General features: G+C 40.4%; 1 pseudogene; it reads left to right on the forward strand.

Annotated features, from left to right (window-relative positions):
• LOC127673197 (zinc finger protein 709-like) overlaps positions 1-12,510 on the forward strand; it is a 58,374-nt pseudogene extending 45,864 nt beyond the window's left edge.
• The last annotated feature ends 15,297 nt before the right edge of the window (positions 12,511-27,807 follow it).

Genomic DNA, 27,807 nt, shown 5'->3' on the forward strand with positions numbered 1-27,807 from the left:
TTCTCAACAGGTGTGGGTGGTGTGGAGGTGTTGGCAATGGCTTTGGAACACAGCCTCAGAAAAGTAGCTCTGGACTGAAAGCCAGCCAACTTATCATGCCAGGGCCATGAGTTCTAGAATGCATTCTATTCGCACCTTGGAACAGACCAGGCAGTGTTGCTGACTGAACTGTGCTTTAAGGTCGGCCAATGGTCAAGCCTGTGTGGCCGCAGGGACCTTTCTTCTGCAGGAGGGGAACCTGGTCACAATGTAAGGAGTAAGTCCCATTGTGTGTTCATTGTGTATCCAGAATGGCTTTCACTCAAAGCATTCTGACTACAGGTGGGACTTCACACTCATGAGATGTGTGATTCTTGACGCCTCTCAGCTGACAAATATTAAAGAGCTCACCTCGTGTTTCCATCAGAGTGTGTACAGAAAGCAGATGCCGTGAGAAGATTTCTTGAGGAGGGTTCTCCTGACCCCGTGAGACTGTTTAGAAAGGTGTGGGGTCAGGGCCACACAGGATGAAACAGCTACTTGTGAGTAGCCTGTTCTACAAAGTGAGTTCCATCGAGGTGAGAAGAGATTTGTGGTGCTAGGGAAATGTTAGTGATCTACAAAATAACAGACAGGAGCCGAACTGATGTAACTTATATTATGGTTGTTATTTATTTTATTTTATTTTATTTTATTTTATTTTATTTTATTCGAGTTATCTTGGTCCCTTCCAAGGAACCACTCTCATGCAGGATGGTTGTGGTGGTTGAGGGCAATGCAGGAACCAGAGTCAAGGAATGAGGCCCGGCAAGAAAGCTAAAGTCTCCATATGCAGACCCTCAGTCCTCCTACAGAGCTGCAGTCCAGAAAGTTCTTCACCACAGGGGGTGCTGCAGCACTGGAGTTCCAGGTGATGGGGACCTTAGTGCTCCTCCTGTGAACCCGCTTCTCTAATAGCTATGGCTTGTCCCTCAAGCCATCTTCCTTAGGCTGTCAGCAGGCCCGAGTTGTTTTCCGAAGGTGATTTGAAACCACATATGTGTTTTTGTTCTTCCGAACATTCACTATGCTGACAGGATCATGCTCTGCCAGGAGAACAGAAGTGCAATTCTGCAGGAGCTCTGGTTCTGGAAGGTGTGCTCCAAAAGTCTAACAAAACCCCTGGCACGTTTGATCAAGAATGGAGATGCATTGCAGGTGCCGCGGGTTCAGATTGTTTTCTGCCCTGCTCAACCTCCTGACATTTCGAAAAGCAGACTTCATACTGTCTACCTTAGGTAAAGACCCATCTGGCCCTACAACTGTGCTAAGACTTGTGACACACTCCCCAACATGCAATGCAACAAACTCAGTGCAAACATAAATCTCCTTACAGCTGGTTTCCTTTCTGTTCTTCTAAGATTTTCCGATGGCTCAGACAAGTACTCAACTGGTATTCCTTCTCAGCTGGACTTTCCATCAAGCTGTAGTTTCTCTGTTGCCTTGGGGCCATGGTCCAAGAGTCCGCTTGACAGGGAAAACACAAGACAGCCACGATTGACTCACTCACAAACCCTGAGTTTTGTGTGAGTCTTGCAATCCTGGCAGGGTAGGACCATAGTTAGTTGCCCTGTTGGCTTGTCCACACTTATAGAGGCCACGGCTGGAGCAGGAACCAAGGAAGGAGCCAGAAGATCCTAAGCTCCCTAGATCCACTGCTCAGCCTCTGAGCTCCAGGTGCTGCTACTTCTTCACAGCAGGGGTCGCTGTGGGGCTGCTCTTCCTCCATAGAGGAATGCCAATGGTCAGTGCACATCTTTCGAAGCTCAGGGCTCTACTAAGTGCGAATTTCCCACACAACCAAGTTTTTCTTGGTTGTTAGTTTGTGTGAGCTGAAATCATTTCCAACTGTGTGGGTGATTTTGTTTCTTGGTGCTTTTGTTTTACCAACCTAATCGGATTATGCACAGCAAGCTGCAATGGGACTTGATTCGAACCCAGGGTGAGCTACTAATGCTGACAGAACAGCCTGGTGCCCGGGTATGAGTCATTCTCCCAATGAATCCAGGATGAATTACCCGAGACTTCCCACCTCTGTTGAAAATTTCAGGTGGTGTGAATTAAAGAAAATATTGAATATTCAAGGAAAAACATGCTGGTCAGTATTTCTGCGCAGTGTTTATTTCCTACACACACTTCCTGAAAAATGAGGGTCAGAGAGCAAACTGTAAGAAATGATACTTATTTGTCGTCTTCACACTGAGAGCTTTGTGACCACTCTCTAGTCTGGTGCATGACTTAGCCTACTGAGGGGTTAAACTTTAAGAAAGACCAACAGTGGTAAGGCTTATAAAACATGAAGCCCCACCCACCTCCCTTGTCAGTGACGCCCACAGTAACAGTCAGTCTCACTGAGCTCCGCCCACCTCCCGTGTCAGTGATGCCCACAGTAACAGTCTCACTGAGCTCCGCCCACCTCCCGTGTCAGTGACGCCCACAGTAACAGTCAGTCTCACTGAACTCCGCCCACCTCCCGTGTCAGTGACTCCCACAGTAACAGTCAGTCTCACTGAACTCCGCCCACCTCCTGTGTCAGTGACGCCCACAATCTCGCCAAGACACGCTGACCCCGCCCACCACCCCTGTCAGTGACATCCACAATCATGGTGGTTTTATCATTTTGTGAGAAAGCCTTGAGCTGTGCACACCCATAAATGGTTGTGTGTCGTGATGGCATTGTGTGAACGTGAGTGATGTGTCCCCATGCGTCAGATGCACACACTGAATACTTGTGGTGCGGTTTTACCTAAAGTGTCACCACGTGAGGCATTCTTAGTGATATATGGTGGATATCTGCGGAGATTCGCAACATCTCCGGTCAGATTTTATTCTGTATGCTAATAAAATATGTCAATGAAATAGGCACAATTTAAAAAGGGAAAGGAGATGGTCCGTATTTATGGTACATATATATATATATATATATATATATATATATATATATATATATATATATATATGAGTGTATATGTATATATGTATTTAAAATATCTTTAAAAAGAAAAGAATCAGAGTTGTGGATGGAAGTTTTACAGAAGCCACGCCTTATGCTAAATAAAGCTTTTAAGAATAGCATATATATTTATGTATTTATTCATATATTTGTTTATGTATTTCTGTATCATATATATATTTATATTTATACTATATTTTAAATAAAAATAAAAATAAAATATAATTATAAAATATAAATATGTGTTTATATAAATATAAAATACATTTTTGATAAAAATATGAATATAACAATATATAAGTCTTTTAAAATAAATCTTTAAAATGATAAAAGTATGTATAAATGTTGTGATGAGGAGATCTTATAGAAGCCATATTTATGCTAAGTAAAGCTCTTAAGTACGCCATCTTGTTGCCGGGTGGTGGAGGTGCATGCCATTAATCCCAGCACTTGGGAGGCAGAGGCAGGGGGATTTCTGAGTTCGAGGCCAGCCTGAACTACAGAGTGGGTTCCAGGACAGCCAGGTCTATACAGAGAAACCCTGTCTCGGAAAAAAAAAAAAAAAAAAAAAAAAAAAAAAAAAAAAAAAAAAAAAAAAAAAAAAAAAAAACACCAAAAAAAAAAAAGGAAAAGAAAACCATCTTGTGCACTACTTACATATGGAAAATGGAAATAAACAGGAAGCCAGCAGAAGCTATCATAAAATTCTGCGCTAGGAGAAACGACCTTATCTCAGGAACATTACTGCCCGAGCCTACAGTGGCCTTAGGACTGACAACCGCAGCCCCATATGGTGGGAAGAGTTGGGTTCTGAGGACATAAAATGTCCTGAAGGCCCTGGCCCCAGACAATTAGCAGATCTTGCCAGCACATTCCTGGCTCTTTCCCTTATTCCCCCTCCCATTTGCTTTGAGAGGATGCTTCATCACACTCCCCTCTCCTCCTCTCATCCCCTCACACCCCTCCAACTCACTCCCCCATTCTACTTCTCTGGGTCATCACGTTTCTACAGGATTAGCTGTATAGTCTCCTACTGACTATCGACAATGATGTCCTCTGCTACTTATGTTCCTGAGGCCATGGAACAGCCCATGCTCATTGGTTGATGGCTTAGTCACTCTGATCTCCCAGGGGTCTGGGTTACTTGATAGTGTTTGTCTTCTTAAGGGATTGGCGTCCCCTGAAGCTGCTTCAATTCTTTCACAAACTCTTCATAGGGATCTGAGTCCAACGGTTGGCTGTGAGCATCTGCATCTCTCTCAGTCAGTCGCTGGTGTTGCCTCTCAGAGGACAGCCGTGCTCTGCTCCTGTCTGCAAGTACATAGAAGTTTTTCCACCTCAAATGGCTGCCTCCCAGTGTCGTCTGTCCTATGTATCAGAACTCTGCTTTCCTCAATTAGAAATTGACGACTTCAGGCACACCAGGACTTAATGTTGTTTATGACTCTGTATTGACACTTTGAGCAGCTTGCTACTGACCTGTTTTATTTACTTATTATTATTATTGTTGTTGTTGCTGTTGTTACTGTTGTTGTTGTTGTTGTTATTGCTGTGAGCATGTGCAAAGTGACTGGTTGTGCAGCAGAGTTGTCTCCTTTGCTACGGTTTGGAGACAGATTTCTAAACAAACCTTGTGAACGAACATGAGAATCCTAACATCCTAGTCTCTAACCGGCCTGCTTAGCATAGATTTCTTCAATCAATTCCTGGTCCAAATGTTTTGAGCAGATTAAGCCCTGATAGTGTAGTTATTCAGAGGTCACAGGATAATCTAGCAAGTGAGGAGCACCACAAGGGACCTCTCAGATGCGAACATCTGGCTACACCTGGCTAATGCTTCCCATCCATCCCCAGGGATTGCCCGACACACAAGCTCTTACTTCTCATCTCCCTTCTCTTCATCATCACGGGCAGAGAGCCTGTGCTCAACATGTCTCAAAAGCAGAACTTACTTTAAGTTCTTTCACACTACCCAACAGCAAGACTCAAAGCAGGACAGAGAACCATTCAAGCTTGTGCAGCCACAATGAACTTGCAGCAAGGCACCAGGAAGTACCCTCCTCTTAGTCTGACTGGCAGGTCTGCCTGGTGTCCTTGATTGGCCAGTGAGTCTTATCCCTCATCAAAGTTAGAGTGTGCTTCCAGTCCTGGGCCAGACCTTTCATATATCTCAGGTCAGTTTTGCACTCACATAGCATTTGTGCCTGTCCTCCAAGAACCTCATCCATCTGCACTCCCATCCAGCACTGGAGGAGGACACACCATTGCAACTGAGGCTGTTCAGCTGCTTTCTCCTCCCCTTTGTGGGCAGTGATCCTGCACTCATCATGACCTGACTTCATAACTTGTTTGAGAATTCCTCACAGCACTTCCCCTTCTTCTTCTTAAATCAAGGTGTATAAACTGTTACTTGAATTGCAGTGGAGGTATAAAGCTGGGCCATCAGTAGAAGGAGCCCAGTTAATAGCCCAAGCTCTTAACATTAAAGAGGGATTTTAGGAAACACATGTTTTCTATGCGCCTTCATACAATTCCCTTCTACTAGATGATATGTATGAATAAAACACGGGAGAAAACCAGGAAACAGATGACAAACACTGTGGAATACTCTTGATAGTCAGCACATCTTTTTCAATGGCAAGGTGGGGAAAAAACACATTTGTATTAACACAGGTTTTCTAGGACAACATATCTCATATGTATATGAGAAAGGAGATTAATTATAATGTCTCAGAGAAAGTTGTTCTCTTCTTCTAATAATGGCTGTCTGGCAAGGGAAACTTCAAAATCAAGGACTTATCTTCTGGAGAAATGGAGCTGCAATTTCCCTGAGCCCAGCATGAAGCCAGAATATAAAAATCTTGTTTCCTAAAGTTGCTCTTTAAAGTTAATAGCCTGAGCACCCTTCCCCTTGTGGGTCAGATTTGATACCTCCACTGCACCTGAGGAATGGGCTTGATTACAGGAAGAGGAAGGCAGGTGCTGTGAGGAAAGCTCAAGCAAGGTCTGAATTTAGGTCCTGGGAAGTGCAGCATCCTTGCTTAGAAGGGGAGGAACAGTCGGCTGAGCAGCCTGAGCTGGAGTTGTGGGTTGTCCCCTAGGGCTGGTTGGTTTGAAAGCCCTCTTGTAAGGCAGGCACAGATGCTAAGGGAGTGCGAACCACTCCTAAGATTTAGAAAAAGTTTGGCCCTCGACTACAAGCACACCTTAACCTTGGGGAATGGTAAGGCTTACTGGCCAATCCAGACCTCCAGACAGACCTGCCATTTAGAGAAAAAGGCATGATCTTCCGGGTACCTTTCTGAAAGTTCACTGTGGCTGTGCAGGCAAGGATAGTTCACTGTTTCCTGATCTGAGCTCTGCTGTTCTGTGTTGTGCTGTGAGGGGACCTCGGGGAAGCCCTGAAATCTGAACATGGTAAGTACAGGATATCTGACCACAATGGAGAGGAACAGGTGGCTGAGTAGTGGGTGCTGGGGTTGAGGGTCCCATCAAGGGATGGATGGGAAGCATCAGCTAGATGTTACCATGTGTGAGGTTTCTAGTGATGCTTCTTACTTGCTAAACCAGGTGGTAACCTTTGAATAACTTCACTATCAAGGCTGAATCTCCCCAAGTCATTTGTATCATTGGTTTGCTTGTAAAAGCATCATGGGTGCTTTTTTTGATTCTGCAGCATATGTCCAAAATATTTTGTGATTTACACTACACATTGATGGGGCACGTATGAAACTAATAGGTCTATTTTAACATGTGACTTGTTTTTGTTTTCTTTTTTATTGCAGTTTTCATATGTCTTTACATGTATAGTGTTTTGAATATTGTGTGGCAAGGGGATTTTTTTGGTTTCAATTTATTTGATATTTTGGATGCTTCGTGTAACTTAATAGGAATCTTTGTCTTTAGTTTAGAAATTGTTCATTTATGATTTCATTACAACTATTTTCTTGACCTTTGAGCTGATATTCTTCTTCTATTACAGTCAATTGTAGTATTTGCTTTTGGTTTGTTGCAGTGTTCCTGGTTATTTATTGCCTGGAATCTTTTAGATTCCAAATATTCTTTTGACCAATAAGTACAGTTACACTATTTATCTTCCTTTCCCTGTTGGGTGTGTGAAACTTGCCTGTGTAGTATTCCATGTGCTAGAAATTTCAATGGTCTGCACTCAGGAACTTAGCACCTGCTTAAATCATTACCTGCCTCCATTAACTGCTGCAGTTTTCAGGTGTGCTTTATATACATGGAACACTAGCTTCAGCTGCTCTCTATATTTATTCTCTGTTTCTGTTCTCTACACACATCCCATCTATAGTCTTTCTCTACTCTCATCATGTTCTCTCTGCTCCATATGTGTATTCCAGTCTGCAGGCCCTCTTGTGTACCTCTATCCCTTCCCCAGGTTCTCACTCCTGTCCTTTCCATAAAACAACCTCTTTTGTATCAGATCTCTTGCATGTTTTAGTTTTTGAGGATCTGCTGAGACAGGACAAATTGGATTACTTAGTGACATATTTCCCTGTCTTATCTTTATTATGTTCCAATGCTGATGTATAAGTACCTGGTTTTGGGGCGATTATAGGTCTAGATACTGGTCTCTGGGTTTGTCTGGTTTGGGTGGTTATTTTATTCCTGAGTTATCTTTTGTGTCTGTATTTTTACTGGATGTTGGCTGAGTGTAGCTCCATTTACTGACCTGTTTTGTGGGTATGTTCAAGAGGGAATGCTTGCTAATGTTGAAAGTTGGGAGAAGTGTCAGGCAGGAAGATATGATCTTAGCAATCCACCAGGAGACATAGTCACGATAGAGGGTAAGCTATCACTGGCATTTGTTAGGGACAACTATGTAAATTGCATGTGGGATAAAAATAGTGTTGTAAATTTTATAGAAATGTACTTTGTTTGCTGGCAGGCAGGGATGTCATATGTTTGAACAAGAAGTGTATATTCCTGGCTAATGTAAGATGAATGTGTATTCTGAACCATTGTATGTCAGAAAGACATGACTTGCTTTTTGATTTTATAGGATTTGACTTTCGAGATATTGCCTAGAGTGTCAGAAGACACTTTAGACATTTACACCATGTAGGAGATTCTGCAGACTATTAGGATCACTGTAGACTGAATGCATTTTCATCACAGGATAAACATGAGCCTATAGCATCCCGGGTCAGAATGGAGTTGATTGGGTCCCCTGGATATCCCCACACCGCGGGGCTTCAAGTTTTTCCTGGGTTAAGTGCATCCTCTCCCACTGAGGCCAGACATTGGAGTACAGTTAAAGGATATACATTGGAGTCTAGTTACCAGATACCAAAGATAGGCAGGAGCTTTAGGGGCAGCCCATGTTCCAGTTGTTGGAGGACCTTCAAGGAGACTTACCTGAACTTCTGCTACTTATGTGCCAGGAGCTCTTCGTCCAGCTTTTGGGAGCTATTTAGTTGATGCCTCTGTCTCTCTGTGTCCCCAATAATCCAGGTTAGTTGAGATTTTTGGTCTTCTTGTGTTCCTATCTTCTTCAGCGCCTTCATTCCTTCCTCTGACTCCTTCATACGAGTCCCTCCAGTACATTCAATATTTGACTCTGGATCTCGGCATCTGTTTCAGTCCATTGTGGAGTGGATCCTCTCAATGGATAATTATCAAGGCTCATTTGTGTGAGCATAGCAGAGTATCCATAATAATGTCATGGATTGGAGCTTGCCCATAAGATGGTTTTCCTGTTAGGCAAGTTTCCCTTGGGCATTCCCTCAGTCTCTGCTCCATGTGTCCCCCTGCATTTCTTTCGGAAAAGATAATTATTGTCTTTGTATCTACTGTGTTGTGATTGAAACAGATCCTTCTGCTTTCTTATGCACCCATGCAGTCACCATTTGGACTCTGTCCCTAAGATACAGTATAAACTATTTAAGTCTAAGCTATTTTGCAAGCCTCGTGGCTTAATATTTTTAATTTTATTCCTTTTGTTTTTGTTTTTCAAATTTTTTTCTCTGTGAAGCCCTTCCTGTCCTGATAGTTGATATAGAAAGTACAAAAGACAATTGAAATGCTTTTGCACAATAAGCCTATGCTTTTGTTCAACTCTTCATCCACATCTTTAATTTTGAAATTTTGTCAATTACATTGTTTATATTCTATTTCTCAAGCTAGCATATATTCATGATATCAGTACTACCTGAGTCTTCAGAATCATTGTTTCCAGGTGTATACTACTCTGCCTTACTCTTGTTTTTTTTTTTTTTTTCTGGAATTTTTGAATAAATTGTAGTATTTACTCTGTGTGCATGGATATGAATATCATGTATGCCTCATCTTTACTTTTGTCAGAAGATAGTTTCAGAACCCTTGATATTAAAGTAATGGTTAGTTAGTTGTTCATTCCTATGTGTATGGTAGAAATTGACAACCATTATGTGGAAGATCAGAAAGAATATTCCACTGCTAAACTCTCTCTCCTGCCCTCTATTGCTTATTTATGATCAACGTTTTCATTACTAGGATTTTCATCTGTCCATTTGGAACTGTTTAAACATGCATTCCATTTTGGTAAAATTGTATTAATGGTGCAGTTTAAACTAGTGCAATTAACAGTTCTGCAAAATGAATACAGAACTCCAGTGAATGTATAATTTTTTGTAGGAAGGTAAGTAAGGAACAGTGAGTTCTCTATCATTTTTGTTTCCTTGGTTGATTTTTTTGCAGGGGATATAAGGTCTGAACATATAACTTTCTCTGTCCTGTAACACATTACATAGACCATGCTTGTATCCCACTTAATGACATAAACCTGTCTGCACTCTGTGATTAAAGACATGAGCAAATACACCCAGCTTGCCCATCATTTTTATATTTAATAATTGTTCATACAAGTTTTCAGATGTGTGCTCAATAGTGTTGATATGTTTCCCTTGCATCTACCTCTCAATTGCATTTCTCTTGAAAGGCTATATGCTATTCCGAGTATTCACAAGCAACACAGGTGAATCTTATAATGCAAGTTGCTTCAAAAATGACATGGTGACTAGATTATAAATTCTGAGTCATAAATTAAGTGGAGGAAGCACTAGAACTAAATTAATATATTTTCAAAGAAGCATACATTTACTTTACAGTAATGCCCATATACTTCTTTCTGTTGTACACATATATGGGATATTTTAGGATGCAGTGACTTTGGATGATGTGCTTGTGACATTCACTGTGGAAGAGTGGGATATGCTGGATTCTTCCCAGAAGAGTCTCTACAAAGATGTGATGTTGGAGACGTACCTGAATCTCACTGCTATAGGTAAGACTGTGAATTCATTTTCCAAATAAGGAAACAAATGTTTCCTGGTTATTGATGATCTTCTGTTATTTCAATTGGTAACAATAAAGATTGAGCTGAAGAAATTGGGTTTGCTGAGTTTTCATGATAGCTTTCACAGCGCTGTGAAAATTCACAGAACTTGAATTTTACCTTATTTCTAATAATATATCATTCATTTTCTGCTATGGTCTTTTAGGCTACAATTGGGAAGACCATCATATTGAAGAACATTGTGAAAATTCTAGAAGACATGAAAGGTAATTTTCATGTCCAAGCGGATGCACTTATGCCTCTGCAGAAAAGTTAATATGTTCTGGAAGCTCTGAAAAAAGCAAAAATTAAAAAAAAAAATCAATTGTTTAGGTTTAGCTATAAATATACTATTTTTACCAAACTATGTACCTCAAATTCAGTTATTTGTTTTGTTTATCAATTTGATGTGTTGCTCCGTTAAAACAATGCTGTGAACTTGCCGATCTGTATATTCTCATAATACTTAGATATTGCACATTGAATAGTGATGAAACTTTCTAATAAGCAAATAGTCCATGGTGAAGTTGGTGATACTCACATTCTTATAGTGACATTGTCAAGTTTGTTGAGAGGGCAGTTTATGAGAATCAAGAATAGTGTAGTGGTGAGACATTAAACTAGATACTGCATTTTATAAGAAACAAAAATTCAAATTTGTGAATGCATTGCAGAAACCTTTCATTTGTTATTCTTCTTTTATTAGATATAGCATGTGTCACAATGAATAAATTTCATGTAACCATAGGGATATTGAAAGAAACAAACTATATTTTTATTCAAAAAGATTAAGAAGATATGTAGCCTTCAGCCTTTGATAGATTTTCTGGATTTCTTAGACATTTGCAATTAATTGGCTTTTGGATTTTACTGGGAAAGTCCCCAAAATCATACCATAGAAAACCTTTATGAGGACTGCGAACTTGGAAATTTTTCTGTTTGGCCTGGTTCAGAGTCAAATGTAGTGTAACATACACCAAAGGAAAAAATTATGAATGCAACCAGTGTTATAAAGCTCTGGGATTTTCCAGTTTTCTTCAGATAGGTGAAATACATCATAGAGAAATTCCATATATAAAAGTATGTTATAATAGGAGCCATGTAATAACCATCACACATATCTTGTACAACCCCAAAAGACATAGAGATAACCATGAACATATGAAGTAATAAAACCCTAAGATCTAATGCATCTTTACCATTAGATAAAACTATAATCTTAAATCATATTGATAAAATGATTGATCACGTTAATGAACATTGTAAAGATTCAACATGTGTCAATTATCATTGCAGGCATGTAAGAAGTCATATTGGAGAGAAACCATATGAATGTAATCAATGTGGTAAAGTCTTAGCAAATCTCAAGAATCTACAAAGACATAAAATGTTACATACTGGAGAGAAACCTTATGAATGTCATCAATGCAGTAAAGCCTTTGCAAGACAGAGTTATCTCCAATATCATAAAAGAACACATACTGGAGAGAAACCTTATGCATGTAATCAATGTGGTAAAGCCTTTTTAGGTCACAGTAGTCTCCAAACACATAAAAGAACACATACTGGAGAGAAACCTTATGTATGTAATCAATGTGGTAAAGCCTTTTCAGGTCACAGTAGTCTCCAAACACATAATAGAACACATACTGGAGAGAAACCTTATGAATGTAATCAATGTGGTAAAGCCTTTGCAAAACTGAGTAATCTCCATTGTCATAAAAGAACACATACTGGAGAGAAACCTTATAAATGTAGTCAATGTGGTAAAGCCTTTGCACAGCAGAGTGCTTTCCAATATCATAAAAGGAAACACACTGGAGAGAAACCTTACGAATGCAATCAATGTGGTAAAGCCTTTGCAACACCCAGTGATCTCCAAAGACATAAAAGAACACATACTGGAGAGAAACCTTATGAATGTAATCAATGTGGTAAAGCCTTTGCACAGCTCAGTACTCTCCAATATCATAAAAGAACACATACTGGAGAGAAACCTTATGAATGTAATCAATGTGGTAAAGCCTTTTCACATCAGAGTAGTCTCAAAAGACATAAAAGAACACATACTGGAGAGAAATCTTATAAATGTAGTCAATGTGGTAAACCCTTTGCAACATGCAGTCATCTCCAAAGACATGAAAGAACACAGGCTGGAGAAGAATCTAATGAATGTAATCATGAATTAAGTGGGAGTTAAGAGGCCATTGGATTAGGATTAAGGTAGAGATCGGTGGTTAGGATTATTTCAACTCTAGAGATGGTTTTTATGATGATTTGGCAAAGAATGTTGCCTATTTCCCTTGTTTGAATAGTCTTCTAGAGTTTAAGGTAAAGAGGTTTAAATTAATTGCATTGACAAAGGAAGTATCAAAAAACAACCCACACAGAATTTGGCCTGACAATTTTGGTCAAACATAGCAAACATTTAAAGGAAAAATAGAAAAAGGAGGTTTCAAAGAGCAAAGCATCACCATGAAGTTGAATTAATCTAAATTCTGTTATTAAAGATATTCAATGGTATTATATATATGGTTACATTAGGGCAAGTTTCCATGTAGCTAAATGTATGGATTTGTAGTTGTATGAAACAAAACTGTATCATGTTAGGAATTATTATTACCTGGTAATGGTTTTTCTGTGGACATACAAAGATATAAGTATGTGTCAAAGTCACAAGGGATAGATTATGATTGCTATACTGGGTTTTCACTTTCAGATCTAAAAAGGTTCAGGCATGATGTTTAATGATTTTTACCACAGCATTCAGAAAATGGAGCCATGGACATCTCTTAGTTCAATGTTAATCTACTGAGCAAGTTCTAGGACAGCCAAGCTTAGGCAGTGAAGTGTTTGAAAAATAGAAACTGGTAATAATGTAATAGAAGGGGCCATGTTTCAGCACCAGCAAGCAGCAGAACTCAGCAGCTTTGTCTACATTGCTCTGGATTTAGTGGCAAGATATAAGGGACTAGTGAGACAATTATTGCTGAATAGCTGTAGATAAAGAATTAGAGGCTATGGAGAATAAATAAATATCACTGGGGTAAAATCTTCTGGGTAGTGTTTTTGGAGTGACAAAGAAGGTGTGTCAGAGATCAACAAGTTTGGACCTAGTGGAGCAGCTAGACTCAGTCATGTGTAAGAGTCACAAAGGTGGTACTGGTTTCAAATGCATGATGTTTTCATGCAGACCAGGTGAGGCTTGACATCATTGAGTGAGCATAAGGGAGGCTATTGGTCAAGCTTAGTTGCAGCAGAAGAACCCAACATAGTGAAGATGCATGTACAATGGGATGAGCAGCAAGAACAAAAGGAATAGGAGAGTGGAGCCAAACAGAGCTTAGAGTGATACAGAGGGCAGAGCTGGAGCAGTGACCCAATCTCTTTGAAGGAGTAGAGATGAGCATGTATGGATCCCGTATATTGAAACAAGAAGCTGTGACATTGAATTTATCTTGGAGACCCCAAAATTATGTGATGTTAGAACTCTGTGTTACCTGCTCAGGAAAACTTCTTTCCGGGACTAAAAACTACATAAAAATTTTTGCTGCATTGAATAAAGCAGAAAGGAGTTGAAGACCTGAAGAACTCTTTGACAACACATATGGAGATGAAGAGTTTGGAGATTGTTGAGCTGGCTTGGGTCTTATTTAATTCCACTATTTCCTCATGCTGCCTTTAGGAATGGTGAAGTGTATACTGTAAATGTGGAGGTATATGATGTGCTTTTATGTTTTTGAGCATGATTACATGATAGGATTCATATCAGAAGACTCTTTGTCCTTTGGACTCTTAACATTTTTGAGACTGCTCTAGATAATGGGGACTTTTGAAGCTGTCACTCATGTATTCTACATGTTTAAGTATGATCCCCAAAGACTCATTCGTTTGAACAATAATATGAGGCCAGGCAGTGGAATGGGGTAATTTAAATATGACACCTATGTGAGTGGCATTATGCTGTCATGTGGCCTTGTTGGAGGTAGTGCATTGTTGTGTGGTTGGGCTTTGGAATTCCTACAGGTGCTGAAGAGCTGAAGGTCCCTGGAAGACAGTCTCTTCCTAGTTGCCATTGGATCAAGATGCAGAAATCACAGTTTCCTCTCCAGCATCAATGTCTGCCTTCATTCCTGGCATTCTTTGTGCTATGATGAAATGGACTAAACCTCTGAAACTGTAAACCAGCCCCAATTAGATGATTGCTTTTATAGGAGTTGTCTTGTTCATTGTGACTTTACATAGCAATGGAAATGATAAGACAGGAGTACTGTGAGTGAATTTAATGTGGTCAAGAATTTGCACAGTTCTGTAGTCTTCATTTTCTTGAAAGAATGTGTTAGAGAGAGACCTCATGAATGTGTTTAGTATAATGAAGCCTTTGTACACCTCTGTAGTCTTCATCATTATAAAATTATTCATTCTGTAGAGAAATACTTTGAATGTTAGCAATGTGGTAAAACATTTATGTTATGGGATCCCCTGAGTTCCAACATAATTCAAACACAAGGACATGGCAAATAATAAAAATCTTTTGTAGTCAAGTAGTTACTGATTAATCTGGACTAGAAAATATATTTAGAAGCTAATCTGAATCACCCGATCCTGTCCCTGCCCTGAGCCAGAATCTGATATAGATTTCAAAACTAAAAACTCTGAACATACATGCTGTTACAGGTATATTTCCCACCCATCAGGATTTTCTACTGTTGTTACTCGATGTCAAATGATACAGAATGTAGGTTTTTGGTTTATCCTATCACAACGAGTTGTTCTTTTGTAGTTAGGAACAGGCATTTTATTTTTAGGAATAAAACATGAATAACAGAAATTATGGTTAGGGACAGTCATTAAGTTTTGAGGAACAAAAGTAAATCATGAAAGCTTGCTGAATATTGTTAAATTATGCAGGTCCCCTATGACCTGGGACTTGAAATTTGTTTCAAGTCATGATTAAATGGAGGTTGGCAACAAAATTGCAGTACTTAGAGCAAGTTTCTTTTGCTTGTTCCCAACATTTGTATATCAAGGTAATCTTTAAATATATTATAGAACACATATTAAAGAGAAATTTTATAAATATAATCAGTGTGATACAACATTTTCATAACTGTAATCTATGAATGCATAAAAGAACATATCCTGGAGAGAAATGCTATGAATGTGCAATTTGGTAAAGAAAGCCTTTGTATGTAGCAGTAATCTTAGAAACCATAAGAAAATGTCATAATGCAGAGAAACATCATAAACGTAGTTAATGGGTTAAAGTTTTGTATTTTCTACTATCTTTATACAAGAGTAAACTCTTTAGCCTATAGCTAATCTATTAAAGCCTTTGCTTATCACAGTAGGTTTTGAGAACCTTCAGAAATCTGTGATTAAAATTATTTTGGTATGTACTTAGCCAACACACCTATATTGAGTTACTCAAGATTATTTATTATGTAAAAAAAATTGAGAAGTGTCAACAATAAATTCAAATTTTATGATATCTCTCCATTTTATTTGCACTTGCAAGCTCATTTTTACATACAAAGGCCACTAATTTGTATTTTCTTTTTTAGTTATTCATGTATCCAACAACATTGCTGACAGTGATCATCAGCTCTAGCAATTGCCTTTGTGTAGTTTTGGTTTACTTATGGAAACTAGCATATCAGCTGCAAAGAAAGATAATTTTACTTCCTCCTTTCTAATTTATATTATCTTCCTCTCCTTCAGTTTCATTGCTCTACCTAACATTTACATAATATATTGAATAGATAGTTATAGAGAGAATGGAACATCTTGTCTAGTTTAGGAACTAGTGAAATTAATTTGAATTTCTCTCCAGTTAATTTAAGGTTGGCTCTAGACTTGCTGTACAGTGACATTTTTCTATTCAGGCATGCCCCTTGTATCCTTAATCTCTGCATGAATTTTATCATAAAGTGGTGTTGAATATTGTCAGAGAATTTTACATCATCTCATGAGATGATCAGTTCTTCTTTTTTCTTACATTTTAATTCCATTATGTTGAATCATCACTGTGTTTCTTGAGTGAAGCCTTCCTCGTTGATCACAGTGGATAATCTTCTGATGTGATTTGTATTTTATTTTATTTGTATTTTCTCTTAAGTATTTTTGCTTCTATGGTTTTATGGAAAATTGGTCTGTAATTCTGTTTTATTGCTCAGTCTTTACTGACAGGATATATGAGTCATCTTGGGTTCAGAAAATAAATTGCCTAATATTTCTTTTGCTTTTATATTGTTAAATACACTGACGTGTATTCTTGTTAAAACTTCTTTGAAAGTTTTGTAGGATTCCACCCTAAAACTCATGTCCTTTGATTGTATTGGTGGCATATTTGTGATGAATTCTGTTTTCCTAGTTTATGTCTGTTGAGGTTGGTTCCCTTAGTTTCATTTATTTTTGGTATGTGGAATCTATTGAGGAAATTATCCATTTATTTTAGAATTTCCGATTTGGTGGAGTACACCCTTTTTAAAACTATGTCATTACCATTATCTGGATTTCTTAATTGTCTGTTATTTTATCTCCAATTTCATTTTAGATTTCATAAAATTGTATATTCTTTATCTTTTAATAAAGGTTTGTTTATCTTGTCAAATAAAAGACTCAAAAACTAACTCCATGTTTCATTAATTCTTTGAATTGTTCCTTTTCTATTTTATTTATTTCAGCCCCAAAATTTATACTTTCTTGATGTCTCCTCCTTGTTTTCATTACTCCCTCATTTTCTTCTGTTGTAGTCTTAAAGTGTGCAGTTAAATTACTAGCATGAAAGCTCTGAATTTTTTTCAGGTAGGCATTTTGTTGTGTGAACTTTCTTCTTAGTTCAACTTTCATGTTCTTTATGTTCCACGAGACTGTGCATGTTGCACATTCTTTTCCATTGAACTCTAGAAAGTCTCTAATTTCTTCCTCTATTTCTGTGTAGACCCATTTTCTCTCACACAATTAGTTAGTAGTCAGTTAGCTGTCCTCCCTCACCTCCTACAGCACTGAAACATCAACGGGTTTTTGGCCCAGATGACGTCTTTTGTCTGATCATACAGTGTGGGGTCTCCTGGGTCTGGTGCAGTCAAGGACATGAGGAGCTCAATTTCTAGGAGCCACTCTCGGGCTGTCTTGTTGCTCTCTGGGATGGAGTTTGTCCTTGCTCATCAGAAGGCTCCTTTCCTCCCCGTGGATATGAGAGGTAGCAATGGCACACCAGCCATCTGTGTCTTGACAGTGGCGAAAAGATAACCTGACCACAATGTGGAGGGCATGCCTAAGTCTATGAACCCACAGAAAGCAGACACATCAGAACCGGAAGTGACCATTTGAAGTAAGTGACTGTACTACACCTGGAAGTGGCAGTGATGTGACAGGCAGTGACTGGCCATAATCGGACATGAGTGTACATCACAGGAAGTGGCTCTCTTTAAGAGGAAGTGCCCATTCAATGGCCGTAAGTGACCACCACTGTCATAGGAAGTGGCTGTGTCTTGACAGAATGTGACTGTGATATAATAGGAAGTCATCGTATACCACAGGAAGTGGCTTTATTGTCGTTAATATCCTTTTTTAGTATTAATGTCTTTTTCAGAGCTGCCAGTTCAGCTTTTTGGACTGACATTCCTCCTGGGTGTGGTTCTGCCCATATGAACTCGGTATTTGACACCACCGTTGTCCCAGCATACGTCTGTCCATCCGGAATGAGACTGCTGCCTTTGGTGAATCTCGTTACCCTTGCTCGTTACCTCTGAGCAGCCATACAGAGGCCCATCAAGTGAGGTCAGGGTGTGGCAGCAGGTCAGTTGGGAAGTTATCCTGGGGGCATTCAAGGAGAGAGTCTGGCAATGAGACATTCTGCCATCATCTTTAACCAGGAGGTCAATTGGTCATCCTTAAGAGATCAGTAATTGGAAATGAACACAAATCAATCAGTAACCGATCGTCCATTGATCAGTATTCAGTCAGGGGCCACTCAAATGTCCAGCTTCCAATCAGTAACTTGATTGGTGATCAATAACAGACAGGCAGTCGATGACCAGCCAGTAATGAGTTGCCAATCAGTCAAGCAATCAATGATCAATAAATAGTAACCAATTGATTGAATATTAATCGGTGATCAATATTTAACACATGATGAATCAATTGATAATTTATCAACAATCAATTAAACAACTGACAATTACTCAATTACTTTGGTCTTCACGGGACCAAAAACTGACTCGATTGATTGCTGATTGATTGTGAACTGCAGGTTCGTGACTGACTATAGGTTTGTTGATTGATTAATTGGTGTCACATTGGCCATTGGCTTATGACAGGAGCCCTGGTCTGAGTATGCATTCCCCAGGTCTACAAGGTCAGCTAAAGTTGGTAGAGTAAGGCCTTTTTTAGCAGTGTCTTAAATACTCTAAATTTTTCAAGGCAAATAAGAAGTACTGCATTTTTATTTTGATTCTGTTGCCACTGATAATTCATTTATAAACTGATGAAGAGACTCTATCTGTAGGTTTTTAGTAAGACATAATGTTGAACTTTATCAACAAAAGTGGGTGGGTTTCCATTTTGCTTTTAGTATAACCCTGGTCTTATGGTGGGGGCACTTTTGATTCTCAGGGCCCCCTTATCTCCTTTTTAGGCATCACTCATGGTCTTCTGATTTGGCCTTGGCTGACAACAGGGTCTTTCCCAGGTCTCCAGTCTGATGCTTCTGTCCTCCCATCTGTGTCTCCTCTGCAGTCTGTCCTCCATTAAATACTCTCTTTGCCACTGTCCTTAAATCTCTTAGACAACTCTTTCCTAACTACTCCACCCTCTGGGGCTTTGTCTTCATAGCTGGTGTTCCCTGATTGACAAAAGCTCAAGCCACTGCTGCCTTTGCTTCTGGTGATTCAGGGTCCATGGGTGTGTATTGTCAAAAATGTCTCCATTACCCTGTCTAAAAGAGCTGTAGGGCTTTTATTTTCTTTCTGCCTTATACACTCTGTCAAAATTTGTGAGCCATCTTGTGGCCACCTTGAGACATGCCAGCAGAGATGGACGGTGGACAAAGGGCATCCTCTTACCTTCAGTGTTGTTGCAATAACAGTTTGGGTGAGTTAGGGTAAAGCAACCATACTGGGGCCAGTAACCAGCTCATATACCAAACCCAGACACTATTGTGGATGCCAACAAGTGTTTGCTGACAGGAGCCTGATATAGTTGTCTCCTGATAGGCTCTGCCAGTACCTGACAAACACAGAGGGGGACACTCTCAGCCAGCCATTGAACTGAGCACAGGGTCAACAATGGAGGAGCTAGAGAAAGGATGCGAAGAAATGAAGGTGTTTGCAGCCCCATAGGAGAAACAACAATATGAACCAACCAGTACCACCAGAGCTCTCAGGGACTAAACCACCAACCAAATAGTGCACATGGAGGGACCCATGTCTCCAGCCACATGGGTAGAAGAGGATGGCCTGATCCATGAGAAGGGAGGCCCGTGGACCCGTGAAGGCTTATTGCCCCAGCGTAAGGGGATACCAGGCCAGGGAAGCAGGATTGAGTGGTTTAGTGAGCACAGGGATGGGGAATGGGATAGAGGGTTTTCAGAGGGGAAACAAGGAAAGGCATTTGAAATGTATATAAAGAAAATATTTAATAAAATATTAATAATAGTATTATTTAAATAGTTTACTTGATCTTGATTTAACTTTGATTAGTAGTGTCTTTCTAGAACATCACCCACAACTCCGTTTAAGACACCCTCATTTCAAATGATGCTGTGTAAAGTTGACTGTCACATACAAAAAATGATGAGTTCTGAGGAAAAATCAATGGCCTCTAAGGTTTGTAATTAAATAAGGATTTCTGGAGCCAGGCATGCTTGTGCACACCCTTAATCCTAGCACATTAGAAGAAGGCAGTTCTCTGAGTTCAAGGTCAGTCTGTTCTACATAATAATTCTGGGATACACAAGGACTGCAAAAGAGACCTTGTCTCAAAATATGAAAAATTCTTTTTGTATTGGGTAGAGAGATTTGCCAAAAAGACTTTCAGATGTTCTGGTCCTTTAATCATCTGAGTACTTCCATGGGTGTTAGGTGGAGTCTCTATGCAGAGAGATGGTGAATATATGTAGCTACTCTCACAACAAGGAAATGAATCCCCTGTGTAATAGGTTTTAAAGGAACATTCCCTGAGCAGAGCAGATCAGTGAGGTAATTGCAGTAACTGGGACAGCTCATCATATTTTCCCACTCTAGGACATCCATGCGTTCCACATCCTTAGGAAAGAAACACCTTAGTACAGTTGTCAGATGGGATGTCGACAAGGCCAGTCCCTCTGCAGCAGCAGCCTCTGGGCTTTGACAGTTCACAGATGATGGACTTGGAAGGGGGGTGAAACTCTAAGGACTATTATTGGTGGCTCAGGTGAGATCTGCATACCTGAGATCTGTAGGAAGGAAAATATTCCTTTCTTTTTGTATTTGTTTGTGTTTTCTCTGTGTATCCTCAGTTGTCCTGCTCAGTGGGTAAAACCTCCTCCCTCCTTCACTCTGTGTTCTTGATGGATGGATTTCCACAAAAAGTTTTAATGCTGAAGTCTCCTGCTGAGCAGGAAATCCCTTCTTTCCTGTGCTCCTGAGTTGGGAAGGGAAAGGGATGCTGTACCTGGTGCTTTGACTGGTCCTTGACCACCAGGGTCTACTTCTGATTCCCAGTGTGGTTTGTTTACCTTAACAGTTCATTAAACACCATAACTTGCAGTCATTTACATGTAAAGACACAATGTCCTTCAGTGTCTTGAAAAAAACATGATGATCATGAAAAGTTACAAACAAAGTGAGGTCCCTGGACATTTCAGAGTTAAATAACCTTCTGAGTAACCAGACTCCATTCCCTGGGAGGTCTTGGAAATCAATCTGTGAACTAGTCATTAGACTCCTATTTAAGTTAGGATACTTGTTTCCAATTATATTCACAATATGTTTGAAGCTCCCCTAAGTCAAGGGGTGTGGCTAGGCAGGTAATTTCCCTCTTACAACCCTTGGAATTTTCCTGGCCCCCACAATTCTACTAGAATTGAGTACAATGCAGCAGATCCAGGCTTAGCATGACCATGGCTCTGTGACAAGGCTGGAAGTGCCCTGTGATTAACTGTCCTCAATCCATCCACTCAGTCCTGGTCACTAGAGTTGCTGTGACCTGATGATATTCAAGCAAACATCTTCTCCAAACACAGCTCTAATACTACTTGATTAGAGGCCGAAAATTCACACAGAAAATTATTTCATAATTGTTTCTTTTTTATTCCAGCTCCAGGACATCTAAACTGAAAAGACTTCTACTTCTTTAAACTTATACTTTAAAAAATTATTTTACATAATTGTACAGAATCCAATCAAGCCTGGAATAGAGTACTGAAATATGAGTTTCAAAATAATCCCCATTAAACTTTGATACAAAAATATTTTTGTCAGTTTTTTTTAGTACTAGAAACAGAAGTTCTGTAACAATGTCTGGTCTTTTTTACTGTTGGTGAAGTATTGAAGAACTCTCCTCCAGGACTGGTCCTGACAGAAAACATGGAAGGCTGTCCTTCCGTCTGTGAATCCAAAATGTGTTATGTTTCTTCCCATGTCTATTAAAGTAACCACATGAGGTAATTATTTTTAATATGAAATATAAAAATTCAAAGAAAAACATGCTGGTCAGTATTTCTGTACAGAGCTTATTTCCTCCATAGACTTCCTGATAAATGAAGTCCAGAAAGCAAACTCAAAGTCTGTAAGCAATGATATTTAAGTTTTGTCTTCTCACTGACAACCTTGTGATCACTCCCTAGCCTTGTATATGACTTACTTCACAGGTTAGGTCTGATGGGGAGTAGGAGGAAGATCATTTCAAATTCCTGAGGAAATTGAAAAGGTAAAACTGCAACCCAAGGTCCAAGAAAGTATAAAAACACTATCTTCAAATGACACCAGATGTTGACCATGATTGAGTATTAGTACCCACATCCTCAGCATGTTGTAGAGAACACAGTTGACCCTGGAGGGAAAGGGTGGGCTGCAGAGTGAGAGCCTCTAACTTCCCAGGCATTGTCTTGTGCAGGTGAAATCCCAGGAGAAAGATCATAGTTGACTCTCCCAGTTCCTGAGCACTGTTTTACACAGCTGCTTCCTTTTATCCTCCACAAATGTAGCAAGGACTGTCATTCAGACCCATCCATCACTCAGTCATCTCTGCCTCCCTGCTGCCCTCCCGCCCTCCCTTCTTCCCTCCTCCCCTCCCTCCAACCCTCCCTCTATTTTTTCCTCCATTTATTTGTTCTTCTTGCTGTATAGCCCTGTCTGTCCTAGAATTCTCTGTGTAAATCAGCATGGCCTGGAACTCATAGGGATCCCCCTGCCTGCGTGAACTCCCCTACCTCAGATCCATTTCCCGCTGAGAGGGTAAGTTTTAAGGAAGACAAACTTCAGAAGTAAGACTTATAAAACATGAAGCTCATCCAAGATTTGAAGCACATAAAAGATACACACTTTATCAATGCCAGGTGACTAGGTTTTCTGTATCGGGGCCAGCACTGCCCTGGCTGTCCAACTTAGCCAGTCCTGTTTCTGCAGGTGGGTAAAATTCTGATGTTGAATTGAATTTTCCAGAGGAAATCTCAGAATAAAGAAAGATTCTCCTTTGCAGAAGTGGTGGCACAGGCATCTAATCCCCATACTAGAGGGAAGGCAAAGAAAATCTGGATTCAGGGCTAGTCTAGTCTACACAGAAGGAAGAAGGGTAAAATGGAAGTTGCAGGTGGCCCCTGGATTAATTTGTAAAGGAAGCAGTGGGTAGATCACTCCTCAACCATGTTGATTAAGCAGAGTGGTTTCCCAAAGTGCTCAGGTTTACTGTTCAGACAAGGGATTGTTTATGTCATGGGGAACAGGCTTTTTCTTCCTGTTAATGCTCTTCCTCTACTGAACAGAAGCTGAGGTGCCCATCCCGGGAGACTCTCCTGGGACACAAATGTTGATAACCTCCCTTTCAAAACCCAGAGGTCTCAGTCACTGAGATTTGTCAGTGTCAGAACAATGGGAAAGTGCTGTGGTTTATTTCCAAATGTGTTAGCTGTGGAGACCTTGGTCAGGATGGAGAGAAGAGCCAGCCCATCACGTTGGCAGCAGAAGACTTGAGATGTCCACTTTCTTCCTAGGCTTTGGCCGCATGAACTTGTTAGAAGGCAGTTCCAGGGTCACCTTCAGCATGTGGAGATTCAGGACAGGAGGGACGTTCTCAGGACGGTCTTGCTTGGAGATGATGGCTGCGGAACAGGGATCAGGAAAAAAAGTTGACTCAGATCTGACACTGTGACTGAGAGATGAAAACAAAGGGTATAGTGCATTCTCTGTATTCCCTGCTCTGTCAGTCAGGCTGTGAGAGACCCATCTCACCAGACACTCCCCAACAGTTGTGTGTCCAAATTTGTCAGCAAATGTCCAAATCCTCCTTTTCCCGAAACAGGTCTCATCTGTCTCTCAGTCACTTCCAACCTATTCTATAACTGAATTAACCACAGTGTACCACACCCCACTGCCTCCAAGTGTTTTCTAACTGTCTCAAATCTAACAACACCCAGCCACTCTATGCAGATCACAACTCCTATTATCCAGGAGATGAGTGTTTTCTGGAGAGAGATAATGACCTCCAAGCCTGAGCATGGACAGTGATCTCTAGCCTGGTCTCTGGAGTTCTTCCTTGCATTGGAAGGATATAGCTGCTAAGTTCTACATGGACATATAGTGATACATTTCATATTTTCATGGAAAAGACAATTTTTGCTCCGATTGTTATGAATCCTAATTACAATCTCAAAATCAATCCAGAATTAGCTCACCTGTGATCTGAATCTGGAGGCTCAGAGATAGAAGTTTCTGACCTGGATCTTGGCGAGGAGATTTTGAAGCATAGTTTCTGTGAATTCCAGAAGATTAAGACAAGGAGATCTCCAAGTTCAAGATCATCTGGGATTAAAGCCACAGTAGCACATGGTTTTAATCTGGGCCACACCCTCTGCTGGAGACTGACAGCCTTAAATCTGGGCCAAGTCCCCTGCAGGAGACTGACAGACTTTAATCTGGGCCACGCCCCCTATTGGAGACTGACAGCCTTAAATCTGGGCCACACCCTCCCCTGGAGACCTACATTAGGACATTGGAAGGATGCAGACACTCTTTTCTGCGTGCTTGCCTCATGGGACTGAGCGACTGCTAGATCCTTGAACGTGCATCTAGAGCAACTGCTGACCATGGGTGCGGAGTTGGACTGCAGAAGTGAGTCCTGGAGAAACTCCCTAAATATATAGAGACCACCCATATGTTCTGTGACTCAGAAGAACCCTGACTAATGAAAGCATTGTGATGAGACAGTGGGGCAATGTTTTTGGACAGTGGGGCACTGTGATGTGTCAGTGGGGTATTGTGATGGAAGAGTAGGGCATTGTGATGGGACAATGGGGCATTGTGATGTGACAAGGTGTCATTGTGATGGGACAGTGGGTCATTGTGTTGAGACAGTGGAGCATTGTGATGTGACAGTGTTTCATTGTGATGGGACAATGGGGCATTGTGATGGGACAGTGGGGCACTAATGGGGCATTGTGATGGGACAGTGGGTCACTGTGATGGATCAATGGGGCACTGTGATGGGACAATGGGGCATTGTGATGGGACAATGGGGAACTGTTATGGGACAGTGGGTCTTTGTGATGGAACAGTGGGGCATTGTGATGGGACAGTGGCGAATTGTGATGGGACAGTGGGGCACTATGATCAGAGAGTGGGACATTTGATGGGACAGTGGGGCATTGTGATGGGACAGTGGGGCATTGTGATGGGACAGTGGGGCATTGTGATGGGACAGTGGGACATTGTGGTAGGACAAAATACCAGTATGCCAACACAGAACACAACAAATGCATTCACAAAGATGTGATGTTTCCAAGCTATGAAGACCACTTTGGTATGGCTCTTGCCTTAATAGCCTTCTGTTTCTCTGCATTCACAGCTGTGGTACTCTGTGTCTTTGTGAAGCACCATGACACTCCTATTGTGAAGGCCAATAACAGAATCCTCAGCTACCTATTACTTGTGTCACTTATGTTCTCTTTTCTGTGCTCCTTTTTCTTCACTGGCCATCGAAACAGAGCGAACTGTATCTTGCAGCAAATCACATTTGGAATTGTATTCACTGTGGCTGTTTCCACAATTCTGGCCAAAACAATCACTGTGGTTCTCGCTTTCAAAGTCACAGACCCAGGAAGAAATATGAGAAACTTCCTAGTATCTGGGACACCCAACTACGTTATTCCCATAAGTTCCAGATTCCAATGTATTCTGTGTGCAACATGACTAGCAGTTTCTCCCTCCCTTTGTTGATAATGCTGAACATTCTGAGCATGGCCACATCATCATTGTGTGCAACAAGGGCTCAGCTATGCATTCTACTGTGTCCTGGGATACTTGGCCTGCCTGGCCCTTGGAAGCTTCACTGTTGCTTTCTTTGCAAGGAATCTGCCTGACACATTCAATGAAGCCAACTACTTGACCTTCAGCATGCTGGTGTTCAGAAGTGTCTGGGTCACCTTCCTCCCTGTCTACCATAGTACCAAGGGCAAGGTCATGGTTGCTGTGGAGATCTTCTCCATCTTGGCATCCAGTGCAGGGATGCTTGGATGCATCTTTGTGCCCAAGATCTACATCATTTTAATAAGACCAGACAGAAATTCTATCCAAAAGGTCAGGGAGAAATCATATTTTTGAATAAATAATTCAGGAATTCTGTCAAATGTTGACATATATCTATCAATTATTGGATTACAGTGCATGTATCTAGTTTTGAAATCATTCTCACTGGCACCTCTACTGATAACTAGAAATATCATATCTGCCAATCTTCTGTGCATTCTTCATAAAATCTTCACCCATTCCCTTGTTTTGTTTACTCTGAAAGAAATAAAATTCTCAAATCCTTATTACAAATTTATTCATCGTATTGCCTTGGTGGATATTTCTCCCCTGTTATCTTCCAGGAAAATTTGATAAGAAAGAAGTATCTATGACATTGTATAGAAAGTGAGTAACAGAACAGACATAGCTACAAATAGAAACCACATATCAAATCAAACATACAAATTAACTAAATAATCTACATAGATGAAATCAGAACACAATTTATTTCCAGTTGGAGCACATATATGACAGTGCACTGCCTGTTTTGTGACTTATTCTTCAATATATTGGCCATAGTCTGAGGCAGAAAATTTCTTTTTCTGCTCTAAAGTACAAAATATTATATTGAACAATGTGTAGAAGCTGTGGAACCCAGTGGTTGAATTATGGAATAGCTGGAATAGGCTGACGGATAGGGTGACCCATAGGAAGACCAACAACCTCAACTACCCCAGACAACCAAGATCACACTGTGGCACTAACCAAGCAGCATAAACCAGCTGACATGAGGCCCTCACATATATGGTATAGGACGGCCTGGTTTGACCTCAATGGGAGAAGACACATTGGCCTGCTTAGAATTGGTAGGACCCAGGAATTGTGAAGGTCTGAGAGTTGTGAGGTGTGGATATCCTCTTGGAGATGGGGGAGGAGGTATGGGAAGAGGAAGAGTCAGGGGGCAAATGAGGAAGGCAATAACTACATAATTTTAAATAATAAAGATTAAATAATTAAAAGAACAGAATAAAATAAACATCTAGATATGTGAACATTGCTATTATAATGAATGTATGGAAGGGATTGTTAAAACTACTGACACAGGCATGTCGTTAATTTTTCTCAGATTCTGCCCTTGGTGTGGACTTCTGAATGGGATTTTTGACTAAAATATTCTGGAAGATATAATGGGATCCAGATGCTTTGATTATGCTGTTTCCTAGAAAATGACATTTCCAAAAAGACAATTGAGTGCATGTAGATGTACTAAATCCTTCACATCTATCAATTCTCCTCACAAAATGGGATGCAGATTGGATATAAAATGCATCAACATTAACAAAACCCTTCCTCAAGGTTAGAGTGTGCTTCCAGTCCTGGCCCAGAACTTTCTTATATCACAGGTCAGGTTTGCACTCCCATAGCATTTGTGCTTGTCCTCCAAGAATGTCATCCATCTGCACTCACACCCAGCCCTGGAGGAGGACACACCATTGCAACTGAGGCTGTGAGGGGTTGTTCAGCTGCTTTCTCTTCCCCTTTGTGAGCTGTGATCCTGCACTCATCGTGACCTGACTACATAGCTTGCTTGAGAATTCCGCACAGCACTTTCCCTTCTTCTTTCTGATATCTAGGGGGATAACCTGTTACTTGACCTCCACTGGAGGTATAAAGCTGGCCCATCAGAAGAAACCCAGTTAAGAGCACAGGCTCTTAACATTAAAGAGGGATTTTAGGAAACATGTGTTTGCTATGTGGCTTCATACAATTCCCTTCTACTATATTATTCA

The sequence above is a fragment of the Apodemus sylvaticus genome, chromosome 22 (assembly GCF_947179515.1).
Source record: "Apodemus sylvaticus chromosome 22, mApoSyl1.1, whole genome shotgun sequence".
NCBI lineage: Eukaryota > Metazoa > Chordata > Mammalia > Rodentia > Muridae > Apodemus > Apodemus sylvaticus.